Raw genomic sequence first — 21,928 nt, 5'->3', positions numbered from 1 at the left:
TGGCAGCATACCTAAAGAGTCTCACGAGTCAAAATTCTACCTACCTAAGGAAGTCATTGCCAATTACACAGTGGGGGACGACATTGCTAAATGGTTGGAGGCATACGAGGTAGCCTTGACTGCCCATGGGGTACCCGAGAGTAATTGGGGAGGTGGTTTATATCGGTGTATACCTCCCAATGTCAGGGAAACCCTGCTATATTTGGCCAAGGCGGATCAGGTCAGGTATGCTCCCATGAAAGAGGCTTTACTGAAAAAATTTGGTCTTGACCCCGAGAGGTACAGGCAGAAGTTCCGTGGCAGCCATAAGCTGTCCACACAGACATGGGTGGATTTTTTTGATTATGCGAGAAAGGCACTAGATGGTTGGGTGCGTGGCAGCGAGGTGCAGGACTACCAAGGGGTGTACAATCTTTTATTACGGAAGCACCTCTTGGATAAGTGCTTTACGGAGCTGCGCCAACATCTGGTCGATCCCCGTGAGCTTGCGGAGGAGGCAGATATTTAGGTGAGCACCCGGGTGTCTCACAAGGGCCCCGGGGGAGATGGCTCAAAAGGCGGACAGGGTTTCCCCCAGAAGAAAGAGGGGGGAGATAAAAAGGTGGAGTTCTCTAAAGGCCCCCAAAATAAGTTTGGGAAGGGAGTAGGAACCCCACCCCCGTCCAATTCCACAAGACCCACTTACCCTGACAGGAGTCAGCAGCCAAGGAAAGTGCGGTACTACGAATGTGAGGAGATTGGACACTGCAAGGGAGATCCCCAGTGTCGCAAGCGACCCCCAGCCCCAACGGGCGGGAAAAGTCCTGGGGTGAGTAGTATAGCGCTTGGGGTGGAGATGCCCTTAGATAGGGAAGGGGAGTGGACAGGCCTGACCCTGGTTTCACTCGGGGATAGAGAGGTGGTCCCCGTAGTGTCCCTACCCCCGAACACTGCTAAATATCAGCAGAGGATGAGAATTAACGGGGAGGAGGTGGAGGCTCTGAGGGACACAGGTGCCAGCATGACCACTGTAGTGAGGCGGCTGGTGTCCCCAGACCAAGTAGTCCCCGAGGAGTTCCATCCGGCCGTATTGGCTGACGGCAGTGTGAGTCACTATCCAGTGGCTCGTGTTCCATTTGAGTGGGGAGGAGTCAAAGGCCTACTAAGAGTTGCGGTGAGCCCTGCCTTGCCTGTGGGGTGCCTGCTAGGGAACGACCTGGAGCACACCAACTGGAAAGATGTCGAGTTTCGAGCTCACACCGAGATGCTGGGATTACCAGGGTGGACTTGCGTAGTCACGCGGTCCATGGCTGCCCAGCATGGAACTCACCCTGGGTTGGAGCCTGGAATCAAGGCCCAACCCAACACCAGAAGAGGAAAGAAGAAGGTGGTAGAGGACACGCCCCGTGAGATGGATGGGGAGGCCGCAGAGGTGCCCCCGGAGTCCGTGGAGGTGGATGTCGTTCCCGTGGAGGACTTGCCGACCCTTGCTGACTGGCATGTGGGAGGAGGGCCTACCCGGGAGGAATTTTGTCAGGCACAAAGGGCGTGCCCCACGCTTGAAGGCATGCAGCGACAGGCGGAAGCCCAAGTGGCCAGTCAGGAGATGGGAGGATAACATGTGTATTGGGAGGATGGTCTCCTATACAGTGAGCCCAGGGTGCCGGTACATGGATCTTCGAGGGCCATAGTGGTCCCCCAATGTTACCGGGCCTTTCTGCTGGAGTTAGCGCACAAGATACCCTTAGCCGGACATCTGGGTCAGGACAAAACCTTTGCACGGTTGGTCCCTCATTTTTATTGGCCCAGGATGAGAATCGCCTCAGACACCTTTTGTAAGACCTGTAAGTCTTGTCAGGCAAGTGGCAAGACTGGGACTAAATTGAAGGTCCCTTTGGAACCGCTCCCCGTGGTCGGGACCCCTTTTGAGAGGGTCGGTATTGATATTGTTGGGCCATTGGACCCTCCGACCGCATCGGGACACCGGTTCATTCTGGTTTTGGTGGACCACACCACATGGTACCCAGAGGCTATTCCTCTGAGGACCATCACTGCACCGGTGGTGGCGCGGGCACTATTGGGGATTTTTACCCGAGTGGGATTCCCCAAGGTCGTGGTGTCGGACAGGGGCACGAATTTCATGTCGGCCTACATGCAGGCCATGTGGAAGGAGTGTGGGGTGACCTACCGGTTCTCCACTCCTTACCACCCCCAGACTAACGGACTGGTAGAGCGCTTCAATAAGATATTGAAGGGAATGATCTGGAGCCTGCCAGAAGGCTTGAGGCGTAAATGGGACGTCCTCCTCCCCTGCTTGTTATTCTCCTATCGGGAGGTACCACAGAAGGGAGTCAGGTTCAGCCCGTTTGAGTTGCTCTATGGCCATCCCGTTAGGGGTCCCCTCAGTTTAGTGAAAGAGGGGTGGGAGAAGACTTCGCAGAAGCTTCCCCGTGACATTGTCAGCTACATGCTGGCGTTCCGCAGCCAGATGGCCAAGCTGTGGAAGGCGGCCTCAGAGAACCTGGAGGCTAGCCAGACCGTGATGAAGGAATGGTATGACCGCAACGCTCGGACGGTCGAGTTGGACGTTGGACAGAAGGTGTGGGTCATGGAACCTGGGGAGCTTTTTGCCCTCCAGGACCGGTGGACTGGTCCGTACGACATTGTGGAGCGACGAGGCCAGACCACATACGTAGTGGATTTGAAGACCCCCCGACAGCCCCTCCGGGTGTTCCACGTCAACCGCCTGAAGCCGCACCATGAGCGATCGGAGCTTGCTCTCCTTATGGTGACGGATGGGAGCGAGGAGGAAGAGAGTGAAGCTCTTCCTGACCTTCTAGCGGTACAAGAGAAGGATGGTTCGGTGGAAGGTGTAGTCCTCTCCCCATCCTTGACCCCAGAGCAACAGAGGGACTGCCGCCATGTCCTGGGACAGTTCGCCTCGTTGTTCTCCCTCACGCCTGGAATCACTCATCTGTGTACCCATGATGTGGACACAGGGGACAGCCCCCCGGTGAAGAACAAGTCTTACTGGCTCTCTGACCGAGTGAAGGATAGCATCCAGCGTGAGGTAGCCAAGATGTTGGAGCTGGGGGTGATAGAACCTTCCAGCAGCCCGTGGGCTAGTCCAGTGGTGTTGGTGCCGAAGGCTGCCCCACCGGGTACGTCACCGGAGCTTCGGTTCTGTGTGGACTACCGGGGGTTGAACTCTGTCACGAAGACAGATGCTCACCCCATCCCGCGTGCAGACGAGCTGGTGGACCGGCTGGGAGAAGCCCGGTACCTCAGCACCATTGATCTGACCTCCAGATATTGGCAGATTGTCATGGCCGATGGTGCAAGGGAGAAGACAGCATTCTCCACCCCCGAGGGCCACTACCAGTTTCGAGTGATGCCCTTTGGGCTCAAAAATGCTCCGGCCACATTCCAGTGGTTAGTGAATCAGGTACTATCTGGCCTGGAGTCCTTCTCAGCGGCCTACCTGGATGACATAGCTGTCTTCAGTAGCACCTGGGAGGACCATCTGCAACACCTCCAGGAGGTATTGCCTAACCATTAAGCCAGCAAGTGCCAGATTGGACAGGGATCTGTCGTGTACCTGGGACACCTGGTGGGCGGAGGTAAGGTGCAACCCCTCCAGGCCAAAATAGAGACCATCTTGGCTTTGGAGCCCCCCAAGACCCAAACAGAGGTTCGAGCTTTCCTCGGCCTCACTGGGTATTACCGCCGGTTCGTCAAGGGATATGGTACCATCGTAACCCCCTTGACGGAATTGACCTCGAAGAAGCAACCTCGCAAGGTCATATGGACAGCTGCATGCCAAGAAGCCTTTGACACGCTGAAACATGCGATGTGTACCGCTCCAGTACTAGCAACACCGGATTTCAGCAAGGAATTTATTGTGCAGACCGACACCTCAGAGCACGGCATAGGTGCGGTGCTCTCGCAACTCAACACCGAGGGCCAAGATCAACCAGTGGCCTTCATATCCAGAAGACTCCTCCCTCGGGAACGGCGATGGAGCACCATTGAGAGAGAAGCCTTCGCGGTGGTATGGGCTCTGAAGAAGTTGAGGCCATATCTCTTTGGAACTCACTTCTTCATTCAGACCGACCACCGCCCCCTTCGCTGGCTCATGCAGATGAGAGGCGAAAACCCCAAGTTGTTGAGGTGGTCCATTTCCCTACAGGGGATGGACTTTCGGGTGGAACATCGGCCCGGAGTTGACCACGCCAATGCTGACGGTCTCTCCAGGTTTTTCCGCCTTAGTGATGAGAACTCCCTAGAGGTTGGGTAGCTCTCCCCTCTTTCGGCTGGGGGGGACGCGTGTTGGACCTGTCAGCCCTAGGGTGGTCTCCCCATTTATTTTTGATCGTGCCTCATTTTTTCCACCCTCATTTTGATGTTGGACTTAGGTCTCCGGGCGCCTTTTCATTGCCAATCAGTGTTAAGGTGCAGGTGCTCCCTTCTCCCAAGATGGCTGCCATAGACCCCTGCTACTGCAGAGTGGTCTTTATTAGTAGCACCCTAGCTGCCAGGAGCTGGATGGAACCCCACAACAATGTTGCAACACCAGCCCGCCTTTTTTGTCCCATAGGTAGAATGGAGAAGCTCCTGGAGTGTGCTGGAACCTTCTAGAAGGGAGGTGTGGTTTTACTTTTGCCGCCTTGGCTAGAGGTCACCTGACCTAGGGATACTTAAGTGAGGGAGGGAACTTTTTCTAGTCAGTTGGCCAGTGGGGTAAAGCAGAGCTGGAGAATCCACGCAGGAGTGTAGGCGGTAGGGCCTAGCCAGGGACTTATACCTCTGAGAGTGACAGGATTTAGGTGCTGCCTCTTAAGTGAGTGAGGGATCCTGTGAAACCCACTGATCTTGCCCAGCAGTAGGAGGACCCAGGGAACCTCTGCCCAGCCTGACTAGGAAGGACCTAGTCGCCAACTCACCCCCTACCCCCCTGTAACAGAACCCCTTAAGGGCGCCAGATACATCTGCGCCATCAAGACTTTCTAGAGCAACTGATTGCCGGAACTGAATGCTGAGACTGCGTGTCCAGACTGAACCTTGAAACTACATGCCTAACCGATTGTGGTATCGCTGAGGATCAACCAGGTCTTAGCACTGTGACCCCTGCGCTCCCTGACCTTGCCTGGGATCCCCGGCAGCGTGCTCCGTTGAGCGCGGAGCTCCCCAGCTTAATTTGAGCCCACCCTGTGGTGTGGAGGCTGAAGCGCGCTCACCGCTGCGGCCCGGAGGCCGGAAGAGTGCCCCTCATCGTCGCGAGGCCCGAAGAGAAGCCCGGGGCCCCGTCGCTGCCGTCGCAGCTGTGGTGAAGGTGCGTGAGGCCGTGGCTGGCCCCCGTCGCAACAGGATCGCCTGCGGACTTCGGAGCCGGTGTGGATGCCTCCAGACGTCGAGCAAGGTAAGCCCGGAGGCTTGGGGCTGACCCCGGTGCGCCCCCTACAGGCTGGGAGCCACACCGCACCCTGAGCCCGGGTTCCCTCTACGTGGGAGTCCCCTGGTCACCACGACAGAGAGACCCCTCCGAGGGATTCGCCCCTTGTTCCCCACTGACTATTCAGGAACTTTGTGTCTCACGAACTGCACCGGAGTACGAGAGGCTCGCTCCGTGCGACTCGTTGTGCTCCGTGAACTGCTACGTTCTGAAGTACTCACTGCTATTGATTACGAGTAGCGCTATGTTCTAAATGCTCCGTTCTGAAGTATTCATTGCTATTGATTACGAGTAGCATTATGTTCTAATGCTCAGTGCTGAAGTATTCACTGCTTACTGATTACGAGTAGCGTTATGTTCTAAGGCTCAGTGCTGAAGTATTCACTGCTTACTGATTACGAGTAGCGTTATGTTCTAAGGTTCAGTGCTGAAGTATTCGCCGCTTACTGGTTACGAGTGGCACTATGTTCTAATGCTCTGCTCTGAAGTATGCACTGCGTGCTGGTTACGAGTGGCGCTATGTTCTAATGCTCTGCTCTGAAGGTGTTCGTCAGATTTGCCCCAAGTTAGCGGTAGGCCCGCGAGGTCTGCCCTGGGTCCCTGCACGCCCCCAGGAGTGGCGCTACAATCCCCAAACCCTACCACGGGGAGTAAAATATACAAGGTACTGGTGAATATCATACTGGTGAATATGGTGCTGGCGGATCAAACGCTGACCTAAGTGAATTGCCATTGTTATCTCATTAACTGCATTTATATCTCATGAAGTGCATTTATATCTCATGAAGTGCATTTATATCTCATGAATTGCCTTGTTTTCCCATGAACTGCATTTATCTCGAACTGCTTGGATAAACTTGAGTTATTTGCATAAATCTCTACAGTGTGGCGTCCCTTATTGTGTGCGTTCCTTGCTTCAGAGGATGCGTGTGTTGTATGGTCGCTTTACACACAAGCCTTTGGGTGCCCAGCCGCTCGTGTCACGTTACCCCCTTAGGGCCTTGAGACCCCAGGTCTTACAGCCGGGCACCCCTGAAACGTCATTTGGCGCAGTATTGGGTGCCGGACGATGGTATGGCTGTGATTATTGTGGTAAGTGCCGATGCGTTGTGTCTGCTTGAGTTGTTCTACTCTTGGGTTACTTTGCCGGCAGTGAGTGAAGACGATGATACGTTCCACACCTATACTGCCACGCAGCTACCAGCCAACTATACGCCATATAGGACTCAGGAAATTCCTATTTCTGCCTGGCAGCATAGCATTTGGTTTAATGGCGCCCTTCCCCGTGCGGTTGTACCGGCGAGAATGGGCCCTTTGTCGATTGCAGGAGCCACATGGCCGGTACTGGCCGGATATACACCGCATCCCCGCTACCTACAGGTGACGGCGGCTGAGTTGCGTGTACTGCACACTGCTCTTATTACAGTACATAGGGCTTTAGTGCAGTACGTGTCACGCAACGTGCAGGTGATCGCTACTGCTGTTACGGGACAACCGACGGACCACCACGCGGTGGTTATTAGTCCTGTTATGGTCAATTCGGTTGTGGGCAAGCGACCCCAAAATAGGCATGATTTCCCTTATTGGCTTGCTGAGAAATTTGACCAGATAGAAGCGGTTTATCCGCGTACGACTCCTGTGGAGAAACACAGGATCCTTACCATCGCTTTGCCAAAAGACTTAGTCCCAGATATGGCCGATTGTGAGAACTGGGGTAAGGTCTTTGCAGCGACATACTCGAACTGCTTTGGCACTCCGTCTCTGTCGGTACTGCCCTTCGTTATAAAACGTGTTCAGAAGAATCATGGTGCGGAGGCTGCTGTTGAGTTGGGAATGCGGCTTGTCGGTGTGTTCGATGTGGTTCCTACCATGATACTGGGCAACCTCAAAGGAGATGCTATGCAATTCCAAGTGCTTAATAAATTAGACGCAGTGAACGAAGAAGACAAGCCTTCGCGAAAATTCGCGAAAATTATCGTGAACGCCTATAAACAAGTTGGTCGTAGCGCTTTAGGTGTTAAACCAACTGTGAAGAATCCTGATTTAATACAGCAGACAAAGGCAAACTCGTCTGGTAAGGAAGAACGCCCTCATTTTCCAAAACAAAGTTGGCGGGCGAAAAAACAGGAGAAGCAGCAACAGAAACAGGGGTCTCGTCCTGCCTCTCCAGTACAGTCAGGTAGTGAACGCACTTATGATCTGCCTGATCGTGCTACTATTAAGTCACCTGATCGATTTCAGGTTTCTGAACAACGTCCTCCTCGTTCTTCTCAGGAAACATCGGCTTCACAGTCCGGTGGCGGAGGCGCTGGAAAAAGTTGGGGTGCCCCGCAAGCACGTGAGCAGTCCCGACAGACTGACGGCAAAGGCAAGCAAGAGGACTCTGCACGTCAAAGACCCCCGTTTCAGAAGAAGAAAGTTGCTGCACTGACAGCGAGGTATGCCTCAGATGGTACGGACGCAGCTTCAGAACCTGACATGGGCGCTAACGCTGCTAGACAGCGCGGCGGAAGTTACAGTAGTGCGACAAGCACTGCGTCCATATCTGGTGGCGACAGCAACTGATATATTTGTGAATATTGAAACTGCTGACACTCGGGTGTCTCCCCCTGATAGACTGTATAATATAGTCATTCAAATTGAAGGTGACATACAACGTACAATTCAAGTTTTTTTGGGGGATAATCTGACCACTACCTATGATATTGTGTTGGCGGAGGCAAATAGGCCCCCGGCTTTCGTTTTAGATGCTCCTAGAGGGGAGGAGGTAATCCTCCCGTCCTTTGCACACACAGTGCCTAAGGTCCTAGCTAAAAAGTACGCCGGGGAATGGGCTCAGGTGCAAGCGCCTGCGTGATATCGAAATCAGGTGGGCTGGGATAAATTGTCTCCCGGCCATGAGATTCCGTTGCGGACTACGCCCCAACCTCAACCCCAATACCCCATGCATCGTGAAGCTAGACCTCACGTCGCATCAATCCTTGAACAATTTGAATATCAAGGAGTAATCGAAACATGTGTGTCACCTATGAATAATCCTTTGTTCACGGTGACGAAGCCTGACGGGTCGTACCGCCTAGTTTTGGATTACCGGCACTTAAACTCTCATTGCCGGACCTGTGCAGTACAGAACACCAACAGTTCGGCTCTCGTCGATAGTCTCGTGAGAAAAAGGTTTAAAACCACACTTAACATTTCCAATGGCTTTTACAGCCATAACCTGTCCTCTCTTAGTAGTGAGTGGACGGCGTTCACCTCTGGTGGCAAACAAAAACAATTCAAAAGATTACCAAAGGGGTATAAGAACAGCCCAGGAGTCTTTGCCGCTCGCGTGGTCTCCCTCTTGGAGGGTATAGACCCTGATGCGTACTCGTATGTGGATGACATTTATCTCACAGATGACGAGTTGGACCCGCATCTCCGTCGCGTTGATCGCATTATTGTTTTGTTTGCAGACTTCGGTTACAAATTCAACTTTGCGAAGCCACACATTGCGGAATATACAGTTTTGTTCTTGGGGTACGAACTCAACAATGAAGGTCGAGGATTGGCTCTGCACTTTCTAGAGAAGTGCGCATGCCTCCGTGCTCCTACTTCGCTGAAAAAATTACAATCTTTGCTGGGTTTTCTGAATTTCGGTCGAACATACATCCCGGATTATGCCCAGCGTATCAAGCCGCTTTATGCTTTGGTACAACCTACTTTTTCCAAATCTTGTTGGCTGCCGGAGCATTCAGCGATATTGCAGTTATTGCAAGCTGATCTTCTTGCTTCAAAATACTTACTGACGCGTGATAACCACACTAACCTGGTCATAGGAATAGTGCCCGGCGCAGTTGGTTTCACATACTTAACATTCAATGAGGGCGACACCGTCCCCATTGCTTACAAATCTCACTTGTACACTTCAGCTGAACTGCGTTTTTCCGCTGTCGAGAAAGTTCTGACGGCGGTGCAGATGGCGATTCTGAAAGAACGAGTGCTGTCGCAAGGAAAACGCATGTTGGTGGTGACACCCTATCCTGCCCTTGAGGCGGTGACGAAAGCAAGTGTACCAAATTCTAAAGCTTTGCATCCAAGGTGGATACAATGGGCCACTTCCTTGACCTCGCCGGACGTCACTTTTATCTTTGACGCGGCACTTCAGACTCAGGAGTTTTTGCACTATGAATTCGTTCATCCGGCTCCTCTGTCCATGGGCCCGCTCGAGGATTACCATTGTGTCATATACACTGACGGTACTGCGCAACCCGCAACTGGATCAAAGCACGCCTATTCAGCGGCTTGCGCATTTGAAGTCGGTACTTTCGTAAATGGTGACTTCCAGCCTGATGTCGTGCATACGCAGTCATTGGGTAATTGTACCGCACAGCTGCCGGAGCTTCGTGCTCTGGTACTAGCGCTAGAGTTTGCTGATCCCCGAGTCACTACCCTTATAGTGAGTGACTCCTTTTATTGTGTTCAATCTTACAACGACAATCTACATTTTTGGTCTCAGAATGACTACCATGATTCCAAAGGTAGCACGATTAAGCATAAACGTCTGCCTCTCGTGAATGTAATTCACACTCTTGGTCACCAACGAGTTGGTGTCCATGCTGTCGGCAACAGCCTAGCTGACGAGGCAGCAAAAACAGCAGTGGCGACATACTTAGTAGCAGCAGTTACAAGATCCAAAAGTAAGATCGATGATGACATCTTGGCAGCTATTGCTGCTACAGAACAGGGAACGAAGCCACCAAGAGGTTTCCCTGCTCGTTACCATTATCGCTTAAGTCCTGATAATGTCCCATTAGTGAGGATTAATGACGTTGGTGACAGATTGATTCCCAACGTGGACTGCAGGACTTCTTTGATATTAGCGGCTCACGAGGGCATGGCATCAGCTACTGTATCTCTGTTACAACAACGTTACTGGTGGTGCGGTTTGTATAAACAAGCCAGAGCTTATGTTCTTAATTGTGACATTTGCCAGCAGATTAAACCTTCAACTGCGGCACGCCCACCACAAACTCAGTTGTACATATCTAATAAACCAATGGGTTGTGTTTATTTAGATCATTGCGGTCCTTTTACCTCTGATACTCCGTACAAATACATCTTGGTTGCAGTTGATTCGTGCACACGTTTTCTGTGGGTGTGGCCACAAAGGAGTGCTGATTCTCGCACTGTCATAAAAGATTTGCGTGTCTTTGTTGGGAGTTTTGCATGTGGTACCTTTCATTCTGATCAGGGCCCGGCGTTCGCCTCTAAGGCGTACAAAGAGGCCTTGAGAAATTTGGGGGGTCCAAGTCAAATTTTCGTCTCCATACCGGCCTGAGGGTAATAGTGTAGTGGAGCGAATGAACCGTGACTTAAAGCAATCTTTGACAGCCAGAGTTTTGGGTACTGGCCGGAACTGGCTAGCCCACTTGTATGACGTGCAACGTGCACTTAATAATCTCCCTAGAAGGTCTCTGGGTGGGCGGACCCCATACATGATGCTCTTTGGTGTACGAATGTTTGTTCCAGATCTTGATGATCTAGACATGGCGGCGTCAGCCGCACCCTTTGACGTAGATGAACACTGTGCTGTATTGTAGAATCTTCAAGAAGCCAGAAACAGTCTAGCGAAGGAACACGTACCCTCCTCATCTGATGCTGAACTTCAGATTCCGGTAGTCGGCTGGCTACCTCGAGTTGGTGATCTGGTCTGTGAGAAGGTGGAGAACAAGAAGGAGTTCGGCTCCTCTTATCGTGCACCGGTTCCAGTGCTTGGAGTGCAGGGTACTAGAACAGTCATTTTACCTCCACTTCCTGGTCGAAAGGATAACAGGTACATTTCGATTGACAATGTCAAACTACAGCGAGTGGCCGATTGTTCTTAGTATGACTCCGGCGGTTTCCTGCCCTTCGATGCTGAGAAATTCTGTTGTGGCCCGAGCTTCTGACACAGTGCCTGATGTTGCCATCAAGATGCATGCCGTTACTGGTCCCTTGTTGCCACAAACGCCTAGTGGTGTGCTTGAAGAAGTTGAGTATGCTTATCCTGCGGATGTTACCTTGCCTGTTTTACAATCCACCACAGTTGCCCTCTCACAAGACTCTTTTGATTCTCGTTCAGTGACTTCCATTGCCCCGTCCAAAGTTTCAATTTTTGTGGCTTGGTTCAAAAGACATTTTTTAATACCGCCTTGGACTTACATTTGGCTGGTGCTCCTATGTGTTTTTTTGTTTATGTCCATTGGCTTTGTGGTAGTGTTTTTTAGACTTATCAATGGACACTACCTGAATGAAAGGTCTACGATTCGACTAATTAATGGAACTTTGGCCCCCCACTCCTCATCACACATTATGAAGAGGGACCAGACTTTTGTGAACATTACTGCCTGGCCTGTACGTGATGGGATCTCTTGGGATGCCATAAAATTTCAAATTCATGGCCCCACTGAAGTAATTAATGTGCCAAATGTATTTCGTGTTTCTATGGGTGATGTTGTTAAGCAGAACATTCACTCAGATGACTGGGATGTTCAGGCCATAGAAGAACTGTTTTCTGATTTGAAATATCATGCTGCATTTGATTCTGAGGATTTGTATTTGATACTGCTAATTATGATGAGCAATTTTGTTATCAACATTATGGCACGCATTTCCTGCACAAAGCAAATACGTTTAGAAATTTTGTAAATTATACACAATGGGAACACTGCCCCGCCCCTAGGATGGGCAGCTCTGCCACGTTAGTGGAAGAGTTCACTTATTTTTCTGATTTTAGTGTGTCTAATCCGGCCTCCTTTTATTTTAAAGTTGCGCCTGAGTCTGCTTCTAAAGTTAGACTGACACACACCAAATTGTTGTATTCCAAGTCCTTTATGGACGAGTTGGCAGTTGGCGGGTATGATCTGTGGAAAGCTACAGTCGATCTTAAATCGGTTTGGGGCTCCAAGCGATGGCAAGTACAGGGAACAGAAGCTTTGCATCGTGCCTGTCTTATCCCGAATCACATGTTGTTTTTAAATTCATCCATTTTTCAGACAACCTGTTTTGGATTGGCTACTTCTAAAAAATGTAATTCTCCCTCCGTTCTGGGTCTAGGTGCTTATCCCAATTGGGGTAATCATACGGATATATCCCTTGCTATGTTGCAGACACAGGTTTCCAACACGTCCTTCAATATTTCTGAATTGAATCCGGAAGGGTGGTTGGTGTGGCAAACGAGTTCGGACTCCTGTCAACATCGGTTTCTGGATTTAAAGCAGGGGTATACACAGGTTCGTGTAGACCCCCGTTTTGAATCTTCTCACACTGTAACTACCTACTCAGTAGGGAAGTTATGCCAGTCTTGGCTGCAACATTCCACTTTAGCGTCTGTTAAACTTCATTTAGCAAGTTTAAATGACAAAATAGATTTGAATGATTTTGTTAAGGGTCCTGCTATTGGCAGGCCCAAACGATGGGTGTATGCTGTTTATAACGAAGTTTGGAAGTTATCACAAGTTGAGGCTGCATCCAGATTACGTGCTATTGATCAAGTCAATATGGAAAAAGTGTTGGCTGTAATAGATAATAGTATTAACACCCTCTCTTCTAGAATTTATACCTTAGATAATATTGTATCGTCTGTGGTAGACATTGTGCAGGATGATTTGTCTGTATTGTATCATGGTCAAAATCAATTGCGCTCTGTTATGCAGTTTGCATGGACGTTGCAAACTTTAAAGGCAGGGAAGGTCCCTTGAGATTATATGAATACTTTATTCCTCTCTTTTAATTTAACTGCGAAACAGCAATTCATGTCCATGAAAGATGCTACATATTCCTTGCTGCACATTGAAAAGTTAGAACCTTTGCCTTTCTCTGTTGCTGAATTGAATTCTGCTGTGTGGCTTGTACATGGGTTGATCACGTTACCGTTTCCCCTGTTTAAGTTTAGTTCGTGCATGAAACATTATGCTCTAGGCAGATACGAACAATTGGGAACTGCCTTCCTGCATGAAGTTTGGTCACTCCCTTTCACATATAGATGTGTGAGGGACGGCAAGGAGGTTTTCTTGAAAGGTGAGGAGTGCACTTCCCCTCCGGATCATTCTGTTGTGTGTAGGCACATTCAATTGCATGGTGCATGTAATGTGCACGCCCCTAATTTAGCTTGCGTCCTGAAAGGGATTCCTGTGCCAGTTATTACTCCGTCTTTTACGCTGCTTGCTAACGGTAGTTATTTGCTGTTAAATAATGAAGCTTGCTGTGGGATGTTAGTGGGAATTCCCTACACAGTGACTGTATCACAGAGAGTAGTTTGCTGTAATAACGTCCTGTTCCCACCCCCGCATGGCCGGCTCGATGTATCCATCTGGCCTTCCATTCCAACCTTGAAAGCAGAGTTCAACAAGATGAGCAGAATAAGGGCTCTATTGTCTCAAAAAGAAGTCGCGTTGACTTCGTCCCGGGAAACATTTATCCTTCACGTAGCAAACACGCGCACTGAGGTGCAAGCGCTTTTGAATAGTGATCTAACACTTCATTTTGGGACTCTGATTCAGACTATCTTTAACGCCTCGTCCACAAGTGGCATAGCTCATTTTTTTTAAATTGTGGGCTCCGGCCTCGTGACCTCTTTTCAAGCTATTTTTGGTGTGATCCCGGCCTTTTTTCATTCTATTTTTTCCAGTGTCTTCGGAGGTCTCCCTTTACTTCTCGCCCTCATAGCTGGAATACTGTGGTTGATCTGCGCCCTGCGCTATGGATGCACAACTTGCGTCACGCGACAACATGTCCAGACTGCTCCATCTTCGTAACCGGATGCTTGAATACTATGGCACTTTACCACTGGCAACTCTAAGCATAGCCTATGGATAGTCCTTCCGGTTCCCCTACTTTACCTGTGTGCAGCCCGTCTTTCATTGCCTAGATTGTCCGTTCCAATGGGCTCTGGATCTGTGTCTGTCAAACTCGGTGTCTCCTGTCCCGGATTATGATCGGCTAATGAGCCCCTTAGTGGCTCATGAGTTGGACTGTTCTGGCGTCGGGATTATGGCCTGTGGAGCAGCACATGGAGTCCTTGGGAATTGGGACATCGGAACGGCTGCGATTGACTTCTTAGCAAGAAGTTATCTTGAAGAACACGCCAGTTGTCCTCGTCTGGTGCTGGAAGCTCCGGTGGTTGAGGAGCATGTATGTTCCTTCCCCGTCCTGAACTGGATGGCAGATAATTTTGCGGAACGTTCCAATGATTTCCTCTTGGAAGCTGTTGCAACTTATTGTGCCTATACCTTGATGGATTGACTTTTGTACTTTCATTTCGTCCTACGTCCTTCAATGATGTTTTTTTTTTATCCAATACATGTTTTTTTTTACTCCGTGTTTAACTTTTTTCTTTGCCTTTTTTCTCTTCGAACTTTTTCACTTCCCTTATATGGACTTACAGTTCATGCCCTTGGTTCCGTTCTATCAAACTTGAACTCTGCGTTCTTGCAAGTGCGCCCCTACTGGTTAGTGGTGCGATCAAGGGGGGGTGTAGTGAAGATCGTTATCTACATATGTACAATGCTAAGTTAGCATAACCGCGTTAGATGTTAGAAAGCCATCTTGCCGCTTTTGCACACGACACTGTAGTCACATGTTATTAAATTGAGAAATGCTTCCTCGACTTTGCTTCACATGAGAACTGTCTGTTGTTAACATCCCAAACAGTGAGCAGCGACCTTGGTCTGTACACAAGGTAAAAGAAACAGTCTGGGTCGCTAGACGGTGCATGTTGTTGAGTTCAGGTTGATCGGCCCACTAGTTTAGCCATAACACGCATGCAGCTGCAAATACCTGAAAGTCGAATGCTTTTAATATTGCAGTGTTACATGTTTTCATTACATTCGGAAGAAGAGCGTTCCTAGGAGCAGAGCATAGCTGATCCTGTGATGTGAACTCTCTGAGCTGATGTTTACGGTATGGGGTTCCCCATTCAAGCCTAGAGACCTTTTATTAGTCTAATAATACTATTAGTGCGTTAGAGAAAGGAAGGTGGCTTAGATCCACTGTCATTTTAGTATGATTGCTCCTGTCATTCTCTATGGTATTGTAACTATGCTAATGGTTTTGATTTTAATCGTTTGTCTGCTAATGTTAGCCAAACTGCTGCATCTTAGGACACGAGGTTAAACTCTTTAAACTTTTACCGTGTCTCTGTTTATTCTGTTGTGGACTGGTACGGGAATAATTACGAAAAGGTATTTCTGATTCCCACCATTCCTGAGAAATATACTAAGTCGCTTGTTCTGGGTTGTCTATACATTGGGACCGCTGAGCGAAACCTCGGATAACGAATGGGACACTGATGCTGGCCGGATAAGGGGTTCTGGGTTCTGAGGTGAGTTTTTGGTACACCGCAATTCACTGAGGGCCTGGGTTCCTGCGCATAGTTCTGCGCATAAGCAGAATCCCTGCAACACAACTCTGTATGGTGAAGAAACCCGCCATCAGCTCTAGGCAATTGATGTGGAGCTGTCTTTCCACTGCAGACCACTTTCCTCCTGTGAAGGAGTCACCGCATCAAGCACCCCAACCCGATTTGCTGGCGTCGGACTCTATCACTAAGTCTGGAGCGCACACAAAGATGGATCTGCCATTCCAGGCCCCAATATGATCCAGCTACCACCTCAGTTCCATGCGTACTTCTTCTGAAATAGGTACCTGGTCGAAATACTGAAGCCATACAGAAGGGGGTGGTGATGGACGGAGCATCAGAACCAATCAAACACTCATACCCAGTCAACAGATCTGGGTTTGATCCATCACCGTTCTTTAGCCCACTCTGCCGCCCCAGTTCAGACATGGCCATATGCAAATCAGTCTGACCCTGTGCCTCATGGGAACAGTCCAGCCCGAACTGCCAGGCAATGCCTTCCCTGGTCCGGAAACAAGCTTCCTAGGACCGGTTTCTGGCATTTTAGCCGTCTTCAGCCAGGATTGCTTGAATCCAGTGGCAAGGTGAGCAAGGGACTCACGTCTGAGCATACCCTGTTAACTTATGGCGAACAAAGCGGTACAAAAGGGGGTGGTGATGGACAGAGCATCAGAACCAATCAAACACTCACACCCAGTCAACAGATCTGGGTTTGATCAATCACCGTTCTTTAGCCCACTCTGCCACCCCAGTTCAGACATGGCCATATGCAAATCAGCCTGACCCTGTGCCTCATGGGAACAGTCCAGCCCGAACTGCCAAGCAATGACTTCCCTGGACCGGAAACAAGCTTCCTAGGACCGGTTTCTGGCATTTTAGCCGTCTTCAGCCAGGCTTGCTTGAATCCAGTGGCAAAGTGAGCAAGGGACTCACGTCTGAGCATACCCTGCCAACTTATGACGAACAAAGCGGTACAAAAGGGGATGGTGATGGACGGAGCATCAGAACCAATCAAACACTCATACCCAGTCAACAGATCTGGGTTTGATCCATCACCATTCTTTAGCCCACTCTGCCGCCCCAGTTCAGACATGGCCATATGCAAATCAGTCTGACCCTGTACCTCATGGGAACAGTCCAGCCCGAACTGCCAGGCAATGCCTTCCCTGGTCCGGAAACAAGCTTCCTAGGACCGGTTTCTGGCATTTCAGCCGTCTTCAGCCAGGCTTGCTTGAATCCAGTGGCAAAGTGAGCAAGGGACTCACGTCTGAGCATACCCTGCCAACTTATGGCAAACAAAGCGGTACAAAAGGGGGTGGTGATGGACAGAGCATCAGAACCAATCAAACAGTCACACCCAGTCAACAGATCTGGGTTTGATCAATCACCGTTCTTTAGCCCACTCTGCCACCCCAGTTCAGACATGGCCATATGCAAATCCACCTGACCCTGTGCCTCATGGCAACAGTCCAGCCCAAACTGCCAAGCAATGCCTTCCCTGGGCCGGAAACAAGCTTCCTAGGACCAGTTTCTGACATTTCAGCTGTCTTCAGCCAGGCTTGCTTGAATCCAGTGGCAAAGTGAGCAAGGGACTCACGTCTGAGCATACCCTGCCAACTTATGGCGAACAAAGCGGTACAAAAGGGGGTGGTGATGGACGGAGCATCAGAACCAATCAAACACTCACACCCAGTCAACAGATCTGGGTTTGATCCATCACCGTTCTTTAGCCCACTCTGCCACCCCAGTTCAGACATGGCCATATGCAAATCAGTCTGACCCTGTGCCTCATGGGAACAGTCCAGCCCGAACTGCCAAGCAATGCCTTCCCTGGACCGGAAACAAGGTTCCTAGGACCGGTTTCTGGCATTTCAGCCACTGGATTCAAGCAAGCCTGGCTGAAGACGGCTGAAATGCCAGAAACCGGTGCTGGCTGGAGATCTGTTGACTGGGTGTGAGTGTTTGATTGGTTCTGATGCTCTGTCCATCACCACCCCCTTTTGTACCGCTTTGTTCGCCATAAGTTAACAGGGTATGCTCAGACGTTGAGTCCCTTGCTCACTTTGCCACTGGATTCAAGCAAGCCTGGCTGAAGACGGCTGAAATGCAAGAAACCGGTGCTAGGAAGCTTGTTTTCGGTCCAGGGAAGGCATGGCTTGGTAGTTCGCGCTGGACTGTTCCCATGAGGCACAGGGTCAAACTGATTTGCATATGGCCATGTCTGAACTGGGGTGGCAGAGTGGGCTAAAGAACGGTGATGGATCAAACCCAGATCCTTTGACTGGGTGTGAGTGTTTGATTGGTTCTGATGCTCCGTCCATCACCACCCCCTTTTGTACCGCTTTGTTCGCCATAAGTTGGCAGGGTATGCTCAGATGTTGAGTCCCTTGCTCACTTTGCCAATGGATTCAAGCAAGCCTGGCTGAAGACGGCTGAAATGCCAGAAACCGGTCCTAGGAGGCTTGTTTTCAGTCCAGGGAAGGCAGAGCTTGACAGTTCGGGCTGGACTGTTCCCATGAGGCACAGGGTCAGACTGATTTGCATATGGCCATGGCAGAGTGGGCAAAAAAACGGTGATGGATCAAACCCAGATCCTTTGACTGGGTGTGAGTGTTTGATTGGTTCTGATGCTCCGTCCATCACCACCCCCTTTTGTACCGCGAAATACTGAAGCCCTCTGCAAAGATGTGAGGATTTCAGGTGCTGCAGGGCTCTGTAATGGAGCGGCCCAGGGAAGATCACCTGAATTGATGAGGCTAGCAGGCCTACCAACCGAGCTACCTGTCTCAAGGAGGTGGAGTAACGCGCTACGAATCTTGGTCATTTTCCTTGCCGGGAGGCTTAAGGTGCGGGTCACCGAGTCTATGACAAAACCCAGGAAAATCACCTGCCTGGAGGGTATCAGAAGTGACTTCTTGGCGTTGATCACGAACCCTAGGTTCTGGAGAAGATTTACCGTCCCCTCCAACAGTTGTGTGAGGCAGTGTAGGCATTGCTCCAAGAGCAAAATGTCATCCAGGGAAATGATAAGGCGAGAGCCTTTTGCCCTGGGTGTCTAAACCACTGGTTTGAGAACTTTGGTGAAGCACCACGGGACCAAAGAAAGACCGAAAGGGAGGGACACAAACTCGTACACCTGATTCTTCAACCTGAACTGCAAAAACCAACGGTGCGGGAGAAAAATAGGGACTGCCAAATAGGCGTCTTTCAAGTCCAAGTGTGCCATCCAATTGCCAGGTTGGAGGAGATCCCTCAGAAGATGAATGCCCTCCTTTTTGAAGTGGTGGTAGATGAACCATTGATTGAACACTCTTAGGTTTATCACCGGTCTTTGACCTCTGTCTGTTTTGTCTACCAGAAAAATATTGCAGAGGAACCCTCTGGCATGGGAACATGCCAGTACAATCGCTCCTTTTTGCAACAGATCTGCCACTTCCTAATCTATAAGGGTGACCTGATCTTGTGCAAAAACCACTGGTTTGGGGCAAGCAACTTGTACGGGAGAGCCTTAAAATTCTATCTGAAACCCTTGTATGGTTTGCAACACCCATGCTTCGGAGGTAATAGCTCTCCAGTTGCTTTCAAAAACCGCCAACCTGACGCCCACCTTTAAATGGGGAAAAGAGGAAAGGCTCACCTGGTGTGGCCGGGGATTGGCCTCTGGCTGCTCCTCTGGCACCGCGACCTCTGTATTTTCTTCACAAGTGGAAGAACTTTGGTCTGCCTGGATCTTGGGTTTTTTTGCTGCCTCGTTGAGAGCCTCGAGTGTAGAAGCGGCGGACCGAGCGCCCTCTCCCACGGCTGGCCCGACAAAAATTCTAGGGTGAAATTTTTTTTTAGTAGTTGTTTGCGCCTTATCCAAGGATGTAAAGGTGGCTACAAACTGGTTTAGCTCTTTAATTAACCGGTCTCCTAAGAGCCCGCCCTGTGCCACCATGCCCGCTTCGGAGGAAGCCAAATCTCCTAGCTTCGGGTCGACTTTCATTAGAAAAGAGTGTCTCCTCGAGGGCTCAATTAGCATTACCCAGGAAGACCACTGCACGTTGTGCCCAGTTAGAAACTCTTTCAGGAGAAAGGGGGGTGCCCACCAGTTTGGCCTGCTCTGCCAATTCTAGTATCTTCGTAATGGGGCTTGAGATTTCTAATAGCTTATCCTGACCAGATTTCCATGATCGAGCAATCCCTTTCTTCGGGTCTCGTATATTTGTCTGTAGGAACGTAGCCATTTTAGGGTCCACCTCTGGCATTCGCGCCACCTTACCTGGTAGGACAGAGCATGGGCACTCTGCCTTGAGACAAGCTCATACCTCCTTATCCAGAGGCTTGCGTAAGCGCCCTGCTACAAACACCGAGACCTTGGGAGAGGGCGACCACTCTCTGGACCGGGGCTGAACTAGGTCCTCTGGAACTAGCATGTCAGAGAGTTCCTCCGGCTGCCTGGAGTCCAAAGAGGGCAACACGACAGTTGCCAGGTGTCAGGAGGGGCCTACCTCATCACTGATTCCCCCAAGGAATCCTCCCCCTCCTCTTGTGCAGAAGGGACCTTTGGGTTCTCAGGTGTGGTATCCTGTACCCCCACATCTGGTTGGGTTAGGAAAGCTTGTTTCAAGCGCTCAAACGCCCCCATATCTATGCCTACATCGCTTTTACACTCTGGGTGCATTGAGGTTGACATGCTTGGCAAGCATAAGCCATTTTCATTATGCGATGTTCAAATGGTCCCATGGCTGCTGCCACTGTCTGGTGGATGGAAGCATCCACTGCATCACAAAACTCATCATCAAGGGGAAGAACCTGTACAGGCTCTTCCTCTACATATTCTCCCTTAATAATGGTGAATGCAAGCAAGGCTTCCAAGATACCCAAATAGCCAGTAATGAGTATAGCCCAAGCGCTCTATATGCTAGCGATTTACAACACTGTGGGGCATATTTACAACGAGGCAATAAAAAATTATCGCCGCTTTAGCGGCCGTTTTTGGCCGAAAAGCGGCGATAATTTTATCGCTATATTAGCAAGGTCACGCTAACGCGTGAAACCTTGATTTAGCGTGGGGATGTCTAACGCCCAGCTTTGCATCTCTAATGAGATGCAAAGTGGGCGTTCCTGACCTGACATGACAGGAGAAATGTCGCTAAGCGACATTTCTCCTATCATCAAGCCCCACGCTATGAAGCATAGCGTCAGGAAAAGTAGCGATAACCCCTGTTATCGCTACTTTCCTAACACCTGCTACAGGACTGACTTAGCCATGATATCCTATGGAAGGTGGATATCATGGCTAAGTATGTGAGTCCCTATCAACAAGCTAACGTGAGATTATCGCTGGGTTTCCAGCGATAATCTCACGTTAGCCAGTTAGCGCTTGGATTTTTATCGCCGATGAGATAAGCGTTGCTAATAGCACACTATCTCAGCGATAAAAATCGGCGCTAGCCAGCGATAATTATCCGAGCGCTAAGCGATAATTATCGCCGGTTGTTGTTGATATGCCCCTCTATGCGCTGTTGGAATATGTAGCGTGAAGCCTGAGGCTAGATTTTCGACGTGACTAAAATCACTGACTATGTGTGTGCTGGGCGCGCTAGTCGGAATCCAAAGAGATCGCTAGGGGAGACTCACCCTTACTTGTATCGGGTGTGCTAATACCAGGGCCCGCCCCGTCAGCCTCGTGAGCACAAAAATAAACACGTATGCCCTCGCGGCGTTCAGAATACAGACCTGCGGAGGGGGCGCTAAGCAAGGCCCTTAGCAAATACCGAACTGCAAGTTGCGGGCGTCAGGGCTTCCGGTCGGCTCCGGCAACGTGTGCGGTTGCGGCGCTGTGTCCGGCACTCGTTGATCTCCACAGCCAGTGCGCCTCAGATCAATGAGACGCACAGACACTCGCCCCCTGCCATCCCCACCTGCACCCCGCACCGCCGCCCGAGACAGAAGTGGCGCAGTGCCGCGAGCAGAGCGAACGAACCCGCTCCCGTGGTCCCGACCTGATTTTACACACAACAATCAACTACAAACAATCAATAGAGTATTACCCTAAATAAAGGAATATGCTCAAGACATTACAAACCGTAAATTCACTGACACAATGGAAGCGGGAGGGAAAGGTTACTTATCTG

The sequence above is a fragment of the Triturus cristatus genome, chromosome 4_2 (genome assembly GCF_964204655.1).
Source record: "Triturus cristatus chromosome 4_2, aTriCri1.1, whole genome shotgun sequence".
Taxonomy (NCBI): Eukaryota; Metazoa; Chordata; class Amphibia; order Caudata; family Salamandridae; genus Triturus; species Triturus cristatus.
This window is presented reverse-complemented; position numbering follows the sequence as displayed.